The sequence below is a fragment of the Epinephelus moara genome, chromosome 11 (genome assembly GCF_006386435.1).
Source record: "Epinephelus moara isolate mb chromosome 11, YSFRI_EMoa_1.0, whole genome shotgun sequence".
Classification (NCBI taxonomy): Eukaryota; Metazoa; Chordata; class Actinopteri; order Perciformes; family Serranidae; genus Epinephelus; species Epinephelus moara.
This window is the reverse complement of record NC_065516.1, coordinates 31,302,698-31,319,984: the sequence shown is the minus strand read 5'-3', so window position 1 is coordinate 31,319,984 and position 17,287 is coordinate 31,302,698.

Genomic DNA, 17,287 nt, shown 5'->3' with positions numbered 1-17,287 from the left:
CCCACCTTGTCATAAAAACTGCCGTAAACAGAAATGTACACAACATACACATCAACTGTTACGCCTACAGACTTTTACATGAAATCTTTTGCACATACAGCTTTTCTTTAAGACACTATTGACTCTTTCTAAGGTCCAGTTTGAGCTCGCGGCAGCAGCATGTTTTATTTTATTTTTTTTACTTTTCAGTAGATGTTGGAGCACAATTTAATTGCTGCATGAATCATGCTTGTTCTGCATTCCCAGGGCTGTGTATTAAATGCTTCATTAGACGAGCCAAGTGAACATTAGTTTCCAAAATCACTCCTCGCCCTCTCACCCCCCAGGCGCTGGAGTGTGGGTGTGATGTCTGCTTCTGGCTGCACGCCCACCTCTGTCATATGAACAGACAAAGAGTGTGTGTGCATAAAAACCTGTATAATTGTTTATTCCTTTGCTGAAATGTCAGGAACACATTGACTCAAAGTATCAATTTAGAATTAAAGCTATTAAAAGGTCGGGTGAACTGGTTTCCTTTGTTCCTCAGGAAGTACCGTCACCGGATTCTCCTCAGGCACTTACAACTGCAACCCTACAGCTTAATTTCCTGCTGCTTGTTTTTGATCTGCGTCACCCTGGGAGTATTTTTCTGCGTCGATTTTACAAGAAATGGTGTTGAGCAACCATCAAAAGTCATTTCTATTAATTATCCTCCCCTCTCGTTATAGCTAATCACCATTTGCAGCGTCTCTTTGCCAGTTGTGACATGCACAGATACAATTCACAGTTCGCATACAGTGCAGAAAGGCGACTGTGTGTAAGATGTCATCATGTTACAAAGCAAACTTAAAACACATTTAGAAATAGCTTCCCTGCAACAGCGTCTTCCCTTAAACCTTGCAGACCCAGCAGCCAGCTGAGCCAGCAATGAAAATAGATTGCAGGAAATATCAAAGTTGGAAACTTTCTGTAATTATTTTCGGGTATAAATTAAGAACTGTAAGCAAAACTAAGTAAGCAAAACATTTTCACTGTGTGCTGGCAGCACAGTTGGTGGCCTTTAAACTGAAATGCATAATTACACTTTATTTGTCCTCTGTAATATACAATAAAGACACTAACTAGACCCACCCTGAAAGAGTGCTGAGAAACAGCCAGACTAAACAAACTTCACCCGAACATTCTGATAACAGAGGGTACGTTATGAAGTTTATAAAAGCCTGACATATCCACGCAGTCAGACACATAAAGATAGTCATGAAAGGCATGTAAGCTTATAATGGGACTGCTAATTTTATTGGCCTACAGCAGAGCAGAGTGTAAACTCAACGCCTAGTTCAGCTTTTATTTAACCACAGAGTTGAGCAAGATGCTCTCGTTTTAGCTGTAAGTTGGAGAGTTTGGACACAGCAGAATTACACTATTTTTAGTTTGCTAGTGCCGTGGGTCTAAGGATTGCAATGCTGGTCTGTCGGCTGGGCCACCACTTTGCTGCAGACTGAAGCAACTCAACAGCTATTCAGTCGATTACAAGAAAATTTTGGACAGACATTCATGTTCCCCAGATGATGAATCACTTTGTTGAGCCCATCATCAGGTCAGAAATAATCAATACTTACTTAATACTTTTGGCCAAAAACCTACTGTACAAGACTAAAGCCATCTCCATCAGCCTCAAGTCTTTCAACCAATTTTAATTTAGCATAAAAATTGCACACAAAACCAAACTTTTCATTCTAGGATTTTCTCCGACTGGGGCCCTCGGCAATAAAGCCCCATTTCCACTACACACTTTCGGTATGGTACCTTTGGAACCAAAACTAACCCTTCAGACATGGTACCTAGACCCTAGTGTTTCCACCGCAAACAGTACTCTTAAATGTGGGAGGAGGTTGTTGTCACTGCTTCGTCCAGCACTCACTGTATTTCCTCATCAGCGGTGACACAGAGGGAAGTCTGCACCTCATTTATTGTCCACAGAACGAGGCTGCATGCCGACATTTTCAAAACAAAAAAGAACAGGCTGCAGTGAGAGTCTCTCTCCATGGGATATTTTAAAATAACGAGTTTGTGCATTTAGTCCTTCTCAGGCAAGCTCAGGGGTTTAGTGTTGCCGGAGCCCACAGGAACGACGCTCTGTGACGCTGAACCGTACCGTACTGCTTGGTGGAAATAGGGCTAAAGTCTTCCTTTTCCCCCTGCTACGACACCCCTGATCACCAAAGTGTATGTCATGTAAGATAGCTAATAAAGAAAAAAACAATTGAGTGGTCAAAGTTGCCATAGTGACATTTTAACTGATAACAACAACTTCTGCTTTGAGTAAAATGCAAGAATACATTTAATCCTAAATGTAGTAGCATTTGAGCATCACAGTGAATTAAATTATTTTTATCAGTCTTTGACTATCTGACACTATAAAAGATGAAAAGGCAGCAAAACATCATTCGATTTTATAGTTATAGTTGATCAATGTATGTAAAGTTGCCAATGTAGGAACAATGGTTACATAAGCTTCAAAAGCACGTGTCATAGGTGTGCTGCGATACTTAAACGAATAGCACTAAAGCCCTTCATGTAAGACACAGTTAATGCACAAATGAACTGACTGCACTGTAGGATACATTTACTATTAAAGTACAGTATAACATTGTAGCTCCAACACTATGAACTGCCTCCCTCTCATTGTCAGGTCAGCTGAGTCTGCACCACATAAAAAAACCCACTTATACAGGCTGGCGCTTTTATAAGTTTTGGGCATGTAATTTCTTTTGTTTAATTTGTCTTTTATTCTGTTTCTTACATTGCTTTTATTGTTGAGTATCTATTTCTGTTTTATAAACTGCATTTTTACTTGTTTTCAAGCTGTGTACTGTGCATTTTTATTATTAACTGTGAAATGGTTTGGAAGTGCTTTTTTATGACAGATATGGTCGTCTATGATTTCAAAAATATCTTCAAGCTCTTGAGCACATGACACCTTTTCAAAACAGAAGTTCATGTGTCTTTAGCTACTGACATTTTAATGAAAATCTTTGCACAGACATAGACGTCTTTTTTTATTTTTTTTTTACTCACCCCAAACAATCACACACACACACATGCTCAGACAGCCAGCTGACTGAGGCAGACTGAGGGGCTGGGGCCGGTGGTTGTGTTGGTGCCGGGGGCCCCGGCGGGTTTGTTTGTGGTTTGTTTGCCGGAGTGGTGGGGGGGTGAGAGGTTTACCCACAGTGCTCTCTCTGGCACCAGCCTGTCCCAAAGGAGAAAAACCAGCCTCTGTTCCTAGACGGATGCTGCCGCTTTGGGGATGTGGCAGGACAGATATGTGAGGGGAATACAGCAGGGGTTTATGAGATGGGACAGTTGGTCAGTTTACATGATCAGTGATTAGAACACAGACACCACAATCATCCATGTGATGCCTTTAAGTGCCCTCAGATATTTCTATACCACACTCTTGAGTGTGATTAAATGAGAAAACTGCTGTTTGGTTATCGAAATCATTTAAAAAATTCATGTAAATGATTTTATTTTTATAGTTGAAAGTGAAACTGAAACCTCTTCATAAAAGATTTAAGTTAGGGCTGGAGGAGACACCGCAGAAGCCTGCACTTTATATCATGCAAAAATCTCCTTCAGCCTGGTCGGTTCTTACTCAGTATTCTGTCTTTTTATGTGGATTGAATTACTGAGCCTTATTTATTCTGTTCAGCATTAACCTTTTAACTCTGTTTTTAGCAACAGTGGCTAACTACATATATAAAACGTTGACCATTCCATTGGTTTTTATTGTCTCTCTTGGATGACATACACTTTTAGTAATGAGCGGATCTTAAAGCGTTTATGTTTATTAATTTCGACCGGGTCATGTGAGCTGCATATATATATATAAAAACAGCGCAGCCGAGTGTCGTTCCTGTGGGCTCCGGCAACACTAAACCCCTGAGCTTGCCTGAGAAGGACTAAATGTTAATTTCCGCTATTTTTAAATATCCCATGGAGAGAGATTCTCACTGCAGCCTGTTTTAATTTGTTCTGAAAATGTCGGCGTGCAGCCTCGTTCTGTGGACGATAAACGAGATGCAGACTGATAAAGGAGGAAATACAGTGAGTGACAACAACTCCGCCCACATTTAAGAGGACTGTTTGCGGTGGAAGGTCTAGGTACCATGTCTGAAGTGTTGTCAATGTCAGGGTTGCACTAGAGGAAAAGTCAGGTGATGACCAAAGCCAGTAGGTTTCATCCTCTGGGCACCATGTATGGAAAAAATGCGGGCTGATATTAAATGCCCAAAAATGCTTGAGGTCATTAAGAAATATTGTAACAGATACATAGTTTGTCCAACAGAGAGCACTGTTGAGTTAAATGTCCCTCTTGATACACACTTTTGTGACAATTGTTTGATAACGACGTTCAACATCCCAATGCCATTTTATTTTAAGAAAAGGTGTGTTTCCTTTAACACAAAAAAAAATAAAACAATAAAAATGGGCCGATATTGCATTTTGTTTCACTCAATATACATTATATTGTTTATGCTAAAATGACTAAAAATCACCTTGAGTCATTTGGATAAGAGGAACAATCTTTCTAAAAACCAAAGTGCTTTGTTTGCCATTCAGTAGACAAATGCAACCAGCTACTACAGTGTGAGAGAAAGTAGAGAAAAAGATAATGTGTGCGTATGTGTGTGTTTGTGTGTGTGTGTGTGTGTGTGTGTGTGTGTGTGTGTGTGTGTGTGTGCACGCGTGCGCATGTGTGTGTGTGTGTTTACGTGTGTGCATACCAGCTATTATCCACTTGGTCTGCCTCCACCATGATTTATTATTCTGTTTCCTAACAGAACCAGACAGGGCTCCACAAAATGGGCTTCCTAGTAATTGTCTTCTGACATGCCGAGGCCAGGAGTCAGCTTCAAAATATAAATACGCTGTAATAATGGCTTTGAAAACACAGCGAATTACAAAATCGACTTATCACAGAGGCCGAGAGATCATATGGACTGCAGCTGAGACGGCAGTAGGGAGCAAGAGAGGAAGAGAGACAGAGAACAAAGTGAACACGAGTGAGAGTGAGAACAAGAGACAGACATCCGACACATGAAACATTTTTGAGAAGGGTTGCAAACAAGGAAGTGGCAGACTGAGAGAGCTTGTAGGGACAAATAAGCAAAGCAGTACACATTAATTTATATCCCAAGGAGCCAAGATTCCTTTTTCTCCATCTCTTTTCTTCATTCCAGCCTCACATATAAAAGGGGTCAACTTAATGTTAAAGTTTTGACTTAAAATTTAAAAGAAAACTCTCCCTAATTCCCCTTTTGACCTACATTTGGTCTGTCAACTCAGCTCTGCAGTCACAAATCAATCTACAAAGGAGCCTACTGTATATTCAACTTTCAGTTTTTGACAAAGCAAGCTTTCAGTTCATTGAAAATCTGAAAATATGACTCATAGGTATTAAAAAGGTCTTAAAAGAGAAATATCATGTGTGAAAATGAGTCAGAGAGCAGCTTAGCGTAACCAAAACCATAATTATTATGATTTATTACGTGGACCAAAAGCATCATTGTGAGATTTTACATTCGAACACTGAGCAGTGAGAATGTGACTGTTTGCTCAGTACTTTGGCGTACTGCAGTACTTTTGTTTTTATGTGTGTCGTAGTTATTAAGCACTGAAAGTAAAGAATTCCTGTTTGCCTCAAACACTGGATGGTACATGGCATAAATGCGTAAAAGTCAGGTAAATGACATTAGACAGGTTTAAATCATATTTTTATTGTTAATGCCTCCTCTGCAGTGGTCCACCTTACCTGTGGTGTTCCCCAAAGCTCCGTCCTCGGCCCCCTTTTGTTTTCTGTTTACTTGTTTATTTTATCCCCAAACAACATTTTACCTGATATCTTGTCTCTCAGAAATCAAGTGCTGGATGTTCCAAAATGTTCTCCAAGATGAAATATCTTTGATATCATCATGTCTTGATTATTGTAATTAACGTTAACCCAGGAAACAATTCCACATCTTCATTTCATACAAAACGCAGGTGCAGCTTCAACAAATTGAAAGAGATCAAGATCCAATCAGGTCAACACATTCTTACTCTGACCTTGTCACATATCGCCGTTTAATCATGGACTTTCCACATTGAGATATGAAGTGTAATGTATCCTGTTTGCGTTGGTTGCGTTGGGCGTTCTGGGAAGCCATGTCAACTTCAGATTGTTACATGCATCTGTATTCAAAATACACTTCCGTTTTCACAGGAAACGTACAGTTTGCATAAAGTCTCTTGCAAAATTAGTACACTATGCCGGTACAACACCACGAATTGACTACAAATGCACATGGTTACATTTAGCCAACACACGCTTGGGGTTGGGTTTAGGAAAAAAGAACAGGGCTTTGCATTCAAATGGGAAGGTCAGGGGTTCTTGGACCCATCCACCCCCCGCTCCCACTCATCCTACTTGGACTTTTTGCCCCCTTAACTTTTGTCGTTGTCCCGACACATTTCCCCCTGACGCCACCAGGTGTTGTTTAATAATAACAGCAACCGGCTGTGTATCATACTGACATTAAAGGACGGCTTGTGTCATCAGTGTCTGACGCCAGAACTCACTGACCAAGCATTGGGTAAGCTTGCCTAGGGCGCCAATTGTGTTAGGTCTGTTTTAGGTCTGTGTTTCTGAATTGCTCTTCAGCCTTTATTGATATATATTTTTTCTAATTCTGATCTTGTTGTCTGCGAAGTAGTTTAAAGATATCTATTTTCTTCCTGCTTTATCTAATTGTAATGCTGAAATGTTTCAGTCTTCATTTTGACCGCTAAAGCCCTTTGCAATTCTGTTTTGTAGGTGTGATTTAATACATTTGTGATTATTAGATCATACAACATGTTCCTTAAATATTTGCCCACAATAAATAGCCCTCTCTCGATCGGGTACATTCTTCCCTGTATCATTCCCATGTGCACCACACTTCAAAGTGCCAAGGGCTCTGACAGTTTGGAAAAGGAAGATCAAAGTTGTTACTTCGGGATGGGCGTGGACGCTGAATAAAAGTAATCACAGAATCATCATTTTGTGCACCTGCTCTATTGTAAACATGTCAATCAAATGACGCTGCTAATCCCATCATTTCACACACTGCAGCAGCTCTTGCATGCGTGGCTTCAAAATAAAGCTCACAGTCAATAAAATTACTAAGATGTCCATTAATTTTTCGTGGCAGAGGGCTTTTATTAATGGGGGCGTTTGAGTGTGTTTGCCAGGGAGATCAATTGCCTGGATAAAAGACACTTTATTTTAAAATCTTTCTTTCAACACTTAGTGTATTTCAGCCTTGTATCTGACATTACTCAAGCACTCCCACACAATTTGCAAACATTTATTTATCTAAATCGGAATTTCTGCCAAAAAGGGCTGTATTTTTACAAATATTCCAATCATGGGAGTAACCTTTTCTACCAGACAAGAGGATGTTTTTGTCATGTCTGCCAAATAAATGTTTCCCTAAGAGTAATAACATCTCCATTTCTGTTTTAATAATGTTTTGCTTACCTACTGCGAGTCTTGTTTTCTCCCTTTAAGCTGTGTCACAAGGCGACGCTGTGCCATCCTGTTTGAGGAGGGAAATCTTTTAATTCAAGACCACAGATTCAGTGTTTACTCAGCGTAGCAGATGATTAGCCAGATTTTTTTTTTTCCTTTTTGGACCGGGCATTGAACTTGCTAATGTTCTGTTTATATGAGTGTGTCTGAGCATTAATGGCACATTAGCTCAAGTCCGATCCAGAGGTTAAAGCGTTCCCCCACCACCACTGCCCTCCACTCTGCTTTTACGGTGTTGTTTACTGTCAGTTCAAATGACATTTGTTGCACCGTTGGTTTCAAAGAGTTTTCCATGTCATGGGTGTTCCTGTCCTGCGAGAGGTGAAGTGGGTTCATGATTTTTTTCCCCTCGTCCAGAAACGTTTTCCATCCGACAAAAAATCATGGAGAAATAAGTTGAGAGACAGAATGAGAGAGAGCGAAGGAAGGAGAGGAATGACAAATGAGTTATGAGGAGTGAGGAGGGCAGGAAAAGCCGCTTCCTTCCTCCCTCCATCATGATCACCCAGGGGCCGCGGCTCTCAGAACTGCCTCAGTATTTTTAGCTCTAATCGGAGGGGAAATGCCACCTCGGGGTCCTCAGGGGTCGTTGGGGAGCAGGGAGGGAGCAGTCCGGCGTTTCCTGACCCATCCAGAGCCACACCGACAGGGATACCCAGGGCCGACCCCGGGCCCTGCGGGACACCACAGCCAGGGTCAGAGAGCACGAGTTTTCAGTGTGGGCATGTGAAAGATTCAGTGGAGGCAGTATTGAACAGAGGCCCCTGAATTATAGATATTTAACACTTTGGAGCCCTCGGTGAGCTGTTGTCAGGAGGGGACTTGACAGCATCACTTGGTGTGTGGCAGAGAGACAGACTGGTGGAATTTCTTACTGAATTTCTACTTAGGTTTCATTAAAATGATGATTTGTTGATCAGTGTTTTTATTTGTTTTACAAACTGTTGTGACAGAAAAAGAAAAAATTAAATACTTAAAGGGAAATTTCAGTTTATTTCAACCTGTCTCCTATCGTCCTAAATTTGTTTCAAGTGACTAGTGACATAAAAATAATAGTTAGCATGTTACCCGTTAGCCTAGATACAGCCGGGGCGCATAGTAGCGTCAGACATGTTAAAACGGGCAACCTTCAAGTGCAAAGTTAGTCCACTAAACAAGCTTTTTTTCCACATATCGTTAGGATAAATGTCAGAGAAACAACATGTTACCGGTGTGCTGCCATGTTTGTTTACCATTTAGCTCTGCTTTCCAAAGCGCAGCCAAAATATCACGACAACAAGCAGCGATCTCATACCGTGCCTGAAATCTTGCGAGAACAAGCAGCAACAGCTGGAAGGCAGAACCGGCCAGTAGCCTGAAAAGTTCATTCATTTATTTTATGAAAAATTTATAGAATAATGGCTGACTTTTTGCCAGACTTCGACTTTGTGGAGGAGGAATTTGATTTTGCAGAGTTTGATGGCCGCCCTTATTTATTTGAGCCAGAATACACTGACGAAGATCTTCGTGAAACTGAAGAACGGAGGAGGAGAGAGAGAGAGGCGCAACAGGTAGCTTGTTTAGTGGACTAACTTTGCACTTGAAGGTTGCCTGTTCACTTACGTTTTAACAGGTCTGACGCTACTATGCGCCCCGGCTGTATCTAGGCTAACGGCTAACATGCTAACTATTATTTTTATGTCACTAGTCACTTGAAACAAATTTAGGACGATAGGAGACAGGTTGATATAAACCGAAGTTTCCCTTTAAGTAGAGAACCTGCCTAGGCTTCCTATAAGAGCTGCAAAACTGACTTAACCCTTACATACTGTTAGGGCCCTGATAAACCAGGTTGACTGGCAGCTGTCAGCCAATGTCGGGTTACCATCTATCACCCTAGATTTTGCACTGTGTCCCGCGCTGTTGGCAGCAGTTGCCCCTTGTTGGTCAGCATGTTGAATCAGCATTGGAGGTGGCAGAGTCTGTCGGTGAATGAAATCACCGACAGGAAATGGAAGTGAGAAAAGCAAACAAGTGACTTTAGTCAAGAGGGTGTGAGCTCAAAACAAACCTGTTGTATTAGGTAAGATTATTTTCTTAAGCCACAGAGCTCTTCAGCAGAAACCGTTTGTAATTGTTTGTCTTATTGTTCGCTAACGTCTTGAATCCTCTCTGTCAATCTTCTGGTTTTCCTTTTTGAATGATGCATACAAACGACCAGCGCCTGCTGATGTGGAGAGTTAGTCCTTCTCACACAGACATAGGTAATGTGGGTTGATGCAACAGTCAGAGTTCATGGGCACAAGTTCTTTGATGTCAATTTGTTGTGTCTGGGCCTTTAGGGACAATTCTGACCTATTGTGAGTTTTAAATGCACCCCAACTAACATCCATTTAGCCTGATTATTTTTTTTGTGAAGTGACTGCAACTGTGCAAAAATGGAAATATATGACACTTTCATACATTGAGGTGACTCAAATTTGAGCTGCATTTATTAAAATAAATTTAAAGTTCCCCAGTGGGGGTCAAATCAAGGGAAACAGTTGTTATGGAGACTGTCAAAATAAGTAAAACTGCAAAAAAGCAAGAGGAATTGAAGGAGGCTCTTCTTTTTGGAGTAGTTTGGAAAGGCCCTTATGACTGTATTACTCAATCAATCAATCAATCAATCATTCGGCAAATCGAATTATACAAGGTACAACTCCAGTGACGTTTGAATGACAAGACAGCGATATGGTCACTCCTCCCAAACACAAGCACACCGACAGAGGCGGAGTGGTGTGAATCGGTGTGGATGAATGAAAAATGTAAACGATAAACAGCTTGTTTCGTGACATTGTAAATGTAATAATATTAGCCGAAATCCTGTTGATAACACACTACATTACTTTGTTACTGCTAAAATGTAATGTGGTACTGTAACGCCTTACTTTTGTAATACATGACCCCCAGCACAGGTCTCCTCTCCTACTGGAAATCCTCTGCTCTGTCAGATCAGCATATAGAGGAGGAGTCTCCTGGTTGAATGATGCTTTCCAGGATTTAGCCAAGTTTCGGTGCATCAAAGGATTTTACATTTCCTGATTTTCCATTGGAAACGGATGTGGCACCAAGGTCGTCCAGTTATTTTCCAATGCCTGTTTTAATGCAAAGCAGCGCCACCTTCTCATCACGGCAGCTACAGCAGCACTTGTCAGGGCTGTGCAGCCGTCTGAATCTGACCCTGATCAACCAGCTGTCCTGCAGTTAGTCAACGTAAGGGGACAAACATTATTTGAGGATCACGCACCTGAGTGATGACGTGTTTATGAATGCAAAATGGTTTAATGCTTTACCATGTTGTATGCATGCCCCTCTGTACAGAGATAACGACATGTGCTCGTTACATTAGCACAGACACACTCTAATGAAGCACCACGAGAGGTGGATAATCTTACTGTTCAATGCAGCCACTGCACGCCTTTGTGTCTTCCTCCTCATTTATCTTCGCCACTTACTCTTTCATGAATCAACGTTTCCTCCAGATCAGGTCTCAGCGCGGCTGTCGTCCTGTTGCTCCACTCACTGCTGCGGTGGTGTTTAGCTGTAATGACTCGCTTTGATTTCAGAGACCCACACATGTCGTAACTGAAAACCCCAGATTTAAAGTGACCTTGGTAAGACAAGACCTCCCTCTCTGTCACTGTTCCTTTTTTTCCTTTTGGCACATCCATATGCGTGCAATCAAACTGTAACTACGCACACACAAAGCCACAGTCCATCAATCTGATACAATACAAACTGTTGGAGGAGTAGCTAATCTTTAATCCAGATATTGAAAATTAGAGGCAGACTTCTTTTCCGGCTGGCTCTGTCGTTCCTTTTTCTTCCCTCTCTCCAAACGGAGAATCCCTCTCCCAGATCCTCTGGTTAGGAAAATGTTTAGCGGTCGAGCCTTGCTTCCTGTAATTACTCCATTATTCACATCCCACTGGTGGAGAGAGACAGTAGGGCAGAGGGCGCCCGGGCTTTACCCAGAGTACAGGAGGGAATTCAGCACAGAATGTCAGACATGCAAACTGTGCATTCCCGAGCACACTGCAGCACACACACACACACACACATGAAGCGCTAAATCAAAGCTGCTGCAAATGTCACTGTACTTTATGCTTATTTAATGTGGGATTTAAATGATTAAGATAGATTGATGTGAGGCCCAGCTGCAAAATGAATTTGGTTATGTCTGATCTCTAAAGGATAACCCTCCCACACACACACACACACACATACACACACACACACACGCAGTGGTCATGTCAGTGCAGTTTTAATGGAGTGGTCAATCAGACAGAGAGTGAGCCAAAGCAGCGAGGCAGCCTCTCTATTGAGTTAGAGCAGACATTAGCACCAGGCCTGTCTCTCGCCTTAGACTCTGTCTCCTCTATCTGCTGTCCAGCACAAAGAGGCGCGCGCTGTGGCCTCCGCCGCCCAATAGCAGCCACTGATCATAACCTAATTGGATTGATGTAACTTGTTTTCCAGCCCATTCAATCTAATTTGCCTGGAGCCAGCCGCACAGAAATAATTGTCAATATGATCCGCTCTTTTTGCTCAGTCTCTCTCTGGTTCTGTGGATTTCCCAGGGAAGGATGTGGGAGCAGGATGAGAGGCTGAGCTGTGCTGGAATGTACAGCACTCAGCGGGATGAGGAGATAGACAGCAGGTCTGAGGTGTTTGAATTGAATTCAGGTTTCTAACATCCCTGGGGCCTTTCATTAACACCTTCTTTGCTGCGCCTTTGCTAATGCACCTTTCATACTGTGTTTGGTCTCCAGGTATATGTGACAGGTGATGTGTCAACTTATCAGTAAACCTTGTCACATGGTTACTGATCACATAAAGACAAACTCTACTTTCAACTCTGAAAAAATGAGTTGCACCAAGACCTCTTGTACTCCACCCCCATTTTGTAGCAAAAACGCCTAAAATGACATACCCAAATTAAAATGGCTGTAGCCTCTGAACCGCTCTGACTACATGCATGCATGAGGTCTTGCCAGAAAGAAAATTATCTGAAGTTTCTTGTGAAAGTGTCAGAAACACTCTAGGTGATACAGAGACAGAGTAATGGGCCTCTGAAGTCAGTAAAAAGTTGAAGATTTTGCCTAAAATAAGATCAAAAATGATTTTCAGGATGAATAACTGTCTGTGGCTTCATCTGAGCAGGTAAATGACACTGTGGGGCTGTAGGCACACTATCAATGAACATTTGTCAAATTTGAAGAAGATTGCTCAAAGTATGACCATTCTACAGTGTTTTTTCCATGAAAAGATCCACACGGAGCTCCAAATGACAGAGCGCTCACTCCGCTTCAAAACAGTACTGTCAGTGATCAAACAACACTCAGCCAGCTTTAAACATCGTACCTTATTGAAATCAGGTGTGATTATGATAGCTGATGTTGTTTATGACAGAAACACCATAAAATATCACCAAATAAAGCCATATGAAACGTGAAAGTTATGATCCCACTTTCTAGGCGGTATATCTCAGCCAAAAATAGTGGTAGGAGTGAGACTCTTACCTTTTATAAACCAGCTACGTGTCCACTAATGGCTCGGCATGAGATAGCGAGTAATCCTTTAACTTTTCCCCTCGAAAAAGCGGCATGACATGACTTGTCACCACTCATCGCAATTTTGGACTTGGTGTATTTAGGCTGCTCTGGTGCGAAAACCATAAGGAATAAAAGAAAAACGATGCCGGATTCAGGAAGCCGAGAGCTCCCTGAATCCGGTGATACCAAGCATCACATGGTTTGATGACGTAGTGTGCCTGTGAAATCCCATTTAACAGAGGAGAGAGGGAGCGTTAAAGAGTTAAAGAGGTTAAAACATGGTTTCTGATCCTACCTTTGCATACCCTAATATCTGGTATGAGTGCAAATCTGCATCACATACATATTATACAGTGGCTTTCCAAATTTTCTAAAACAATGCAACTAAAATGCAAATTCTTGGCCTTGAACAGGTGTCACTGATGCATGATGGAGACCTCCCCAAAAGAGATGTCCTGACAGACCAATTTAAAAGGCATTCATTTCCATGTTTCCATGGATGATTTGAGCTTGGAGTTGGAGGATGATGCTGTTTTATTGTTATTTGTCAGATGAACACACATTGAGATTTAATATAATACTGCATTTGTACTGTATACACACACACGTGTAGATCCAAAGTCAGTGTATTACCTAAAGTACATTGAATCGGCACGTTCCCAGTTTGGAGAAGCAGACAAGAGTACCAGGGCACAGAGATTAAGCATAAGACTGCTGTGGATGCCATGATAGTTTGGTTACAAAGTCACAAAATAACATTATCATTAATTTTCTGGCAATTTTGCTTTGAAATGACTGCTTATTACCTGAAAACAGTGACGCTATGCATCTGCTATGTCGTGCAATAGCAGTGGAGGCTACTTAAACATGTTGCTGAGTCATCCCTTAATGATCCAGCTTGGAGACGATTCAAAAGTGTTTCTGTAATTACTCTCACTTTAAGAGGAGGGAGTCAAATGTTTCACACTGCAGGTTAAAGGTAAAAAAAGAAAGAAAACGGTTTACACAAAATCAACTTCTGCTTTGACACAATTGTCTCCAGACGTTTACTATGTACTTTGTATTATAACAATGATGAAGAGGGCCATCTCACCTTTGCATAGTCGTACCTAAACCATTGGATTTCCCTGAATATAAAGTTGTTGAGCACACCAATTGATACACACAGCTGTCAATCATGATGCCACACCCCCTTTTTATACATCAAATAACTAATAAAAACCAAACTATCAGACACAAACACTCTCTGTAGTGTGCTTTGAGCTTTTAGTGTGGCCTTTGTCCCATATGTTAACATAGTGGAGGTGGGGTTATGAACTGTACTGCAGCAAGCCTCTAGGGGGCGATCAGCATGTTCTGGCTTCACTTTAAGGGAGTTGTCATACTGTCCATCTTTATATACAGTCATTGGTTTGGACCTACTCCTGATTTGCAAAACGTCCCATCTCCAGAGATCTATGACTGAAGCATGCAACTTGCTGATGTCACATTTGAAGCATTTTTTGGCACTTGGAAATCTAAAAGTTGCTGCTTGCTGCAGCTAACAAGGAAAACTGCCATAACCAGTAGCTCTCTCCTCCCAGCAGGAGATAAGCAATGTTTCAGACAGACAGACGAGCACACCTTTGTTTGCCGTATCTCAGTTTTGTCTTTATCTTTGAGGACGGCGCTGTATTCACCATCATTTACAGTAGTTACAAAGAAACCAAGTTATAGCAGAATGGATGCAGAATGCAGAGAGATATTTCCATCAACTCAAGCTGAACTTGTTGGATTTAAAGACAGTGAGAGACAGTGTGAGAGGTTGTTTTGACATGAAAGAGCCAAGAAAGCCATCCAAAAGATAAACAGTCCAAAACATCCTCAGAGTTTGTCCTCAGTCCAAATCTATTCCTCATCCAAAGCCACAGTCAAAGAAAGCACAAGCCTAACGTAATCACAGAGCGCTCGTATAAATTAGTAAGCACTCACCCAAACTGTTAAACTCTGGTTGACATCTGTGAGTGTCGTTAAATGCTCTGCATATAGACAGAAGAGCTTTTCTCTCTTTCAGTGTGTTTACGCAGGGTGGTGGCATATGTACGTCTGTGTAAACAGACATGACTGCTTCAATGTACATTCAGGCAGGTCAGAGGGTTACAGGCAAATTCACTTGTCAACTGTATGTTTTTTCCCCAGTGGTGCAAAATGGTGGCTGGCAAAAGTCGACAAAAGAAACTGATCTGTGAGCACTCGAGTAATGAAGTATCTCTCGCCACAGCTTTTGTGCGGACTCTCACAATGGTCCGTGTGATATGGATCCCTCTCAGACGGGCAAAGTGGCCACCTATTGTGAGAGCCGAGCACCCGGGATCCAAGGCGAGCCTCTCTCCTCAAAGCGGACAGAGTAATTATGATATAATTTTTCTTCAGGATTTCAGCAAGTCTTCTCACTTTACTCAAAGGGCCTGGAATTGGGCTGGAGTTTGGCGGCGAAAGCTCCAATGCGGAGGGTGTCGAGATTTCACAACAGCCTTCCAGAAACCCTGGAATTTTTGTACAGTTACATACGATGCAACTTAACATATTCTGATACAGCTGAGTCATTTTCCACCAGAATTTCATTCTGTGCACTGATGACAGTATTAAGTTACAGAACATAACATCGCCTCTATAGGCAGGCATGTCCAAAGTCCTGCCTGGGGGTCAACTGTGGCCCACTGATCAATTTTAAATGGTCTGTGTGGTCCGGCTTGACTTTCAAAAAATACTATATATGACCTGGCAAACAATATTGGTTAAACAAGCAAGATCACTTTGCATTTTTCCCTTCACCTCACAATGAAATGACTGTCATGAAGTTTGTAGACATGCATCAATTGGAACTAGTTGGAACTAGTGTGTTTTTATAATCAGACAGTAAACAAGCAAATGGAAGTGGTTACCTAACAGCAGACGTTTCCTACTAGGTAGCAGACATGGCCACAGCAAGGAAGCGTTAGGTCAACAGTGAGGGCCGCCACTCGCCAGGATGCTCGGCGCTGCGCCACATCCAGTGTGAACAGCCCAGTCGGTCAACATGTGCACTGAAACCAAGCGGGCAGTGCTTCACAGAAATCGGTGCATTTCTTGTCCACTGCAAACTCTGCATTAATGTTTTGGGGGCATTTGGCATGGTTTGGGTTCTCGTAGAGGGGGGGGGGCATGGTGGTGCAGTGCTTTGCACTGTCGCCTCACAGCAAGAGGGTTCCTGGCTCGAACCCCAGGGTGGGGGAGCCCTTCTGTGCGGAGTTTGCATGTTCTCCCTGTGTCAGCATGGGTTTCCTCCAGGTGCTCCAGCTTCCTCCCACAGTCCAAAGACATGCAGGTTAATTGGTGACTCTAAATTGTCCGTAGGTGTGAATGTGAGTGTGAATGGTTGTCTGTCTCTATGTCAGCGGTTATGGAAAATGAATGAATGAATAAATTGTCAGACATCATACAATCATTTGCTGAAGGATATGGGAGCTTGAAAATTTCAGGGTGCTGACAACCTCTCCTTTTTCTCCATAAAATTTTATTTATGTATTTATTCTTCATTTAACCCCCCAGAAATACTTCTTGAGATAAAAATCTGGCCAGCAATATAAGTTACAGAAGACGACAAAGAACAAAAATACAAAATAAAAAATATACAGCTCTTAAAAAGGCAAACACAAAATACAAAGAAAAGCCAAAAAGTATGTAAATATATGCTGTAAGTGAACAAGAAAAATGCAAAAAAAAGGGGCTACTACACATGAATATAAAACCCAATTATAATACACCCTGATACTGGCTTATAAATGATTGCATCTAAAAGTCCTGCAGCCATGCTTTGAAACAGCCGAGAGGAACCAATGAGTCAAACTTTCAGTCCTTCTGCAGAAGATTCGACCTTTAAAGGGCCAGTGTGTAATATTTGGCATGGTTTATTGTCAAATCTGAATCTGAATCTTAATATTCTACCCATTAATATGTTTATATAAGTGTATAATCGCTATAAAATAAAATTCGTTTGGTTTTCGTAGCCTTATAATTATGCTTTTATATATATATAATCATCTATGTGTGTATATATAGCAAGGCCCTTGCTTTAGAGAGGTCGCCATCTTGCGCC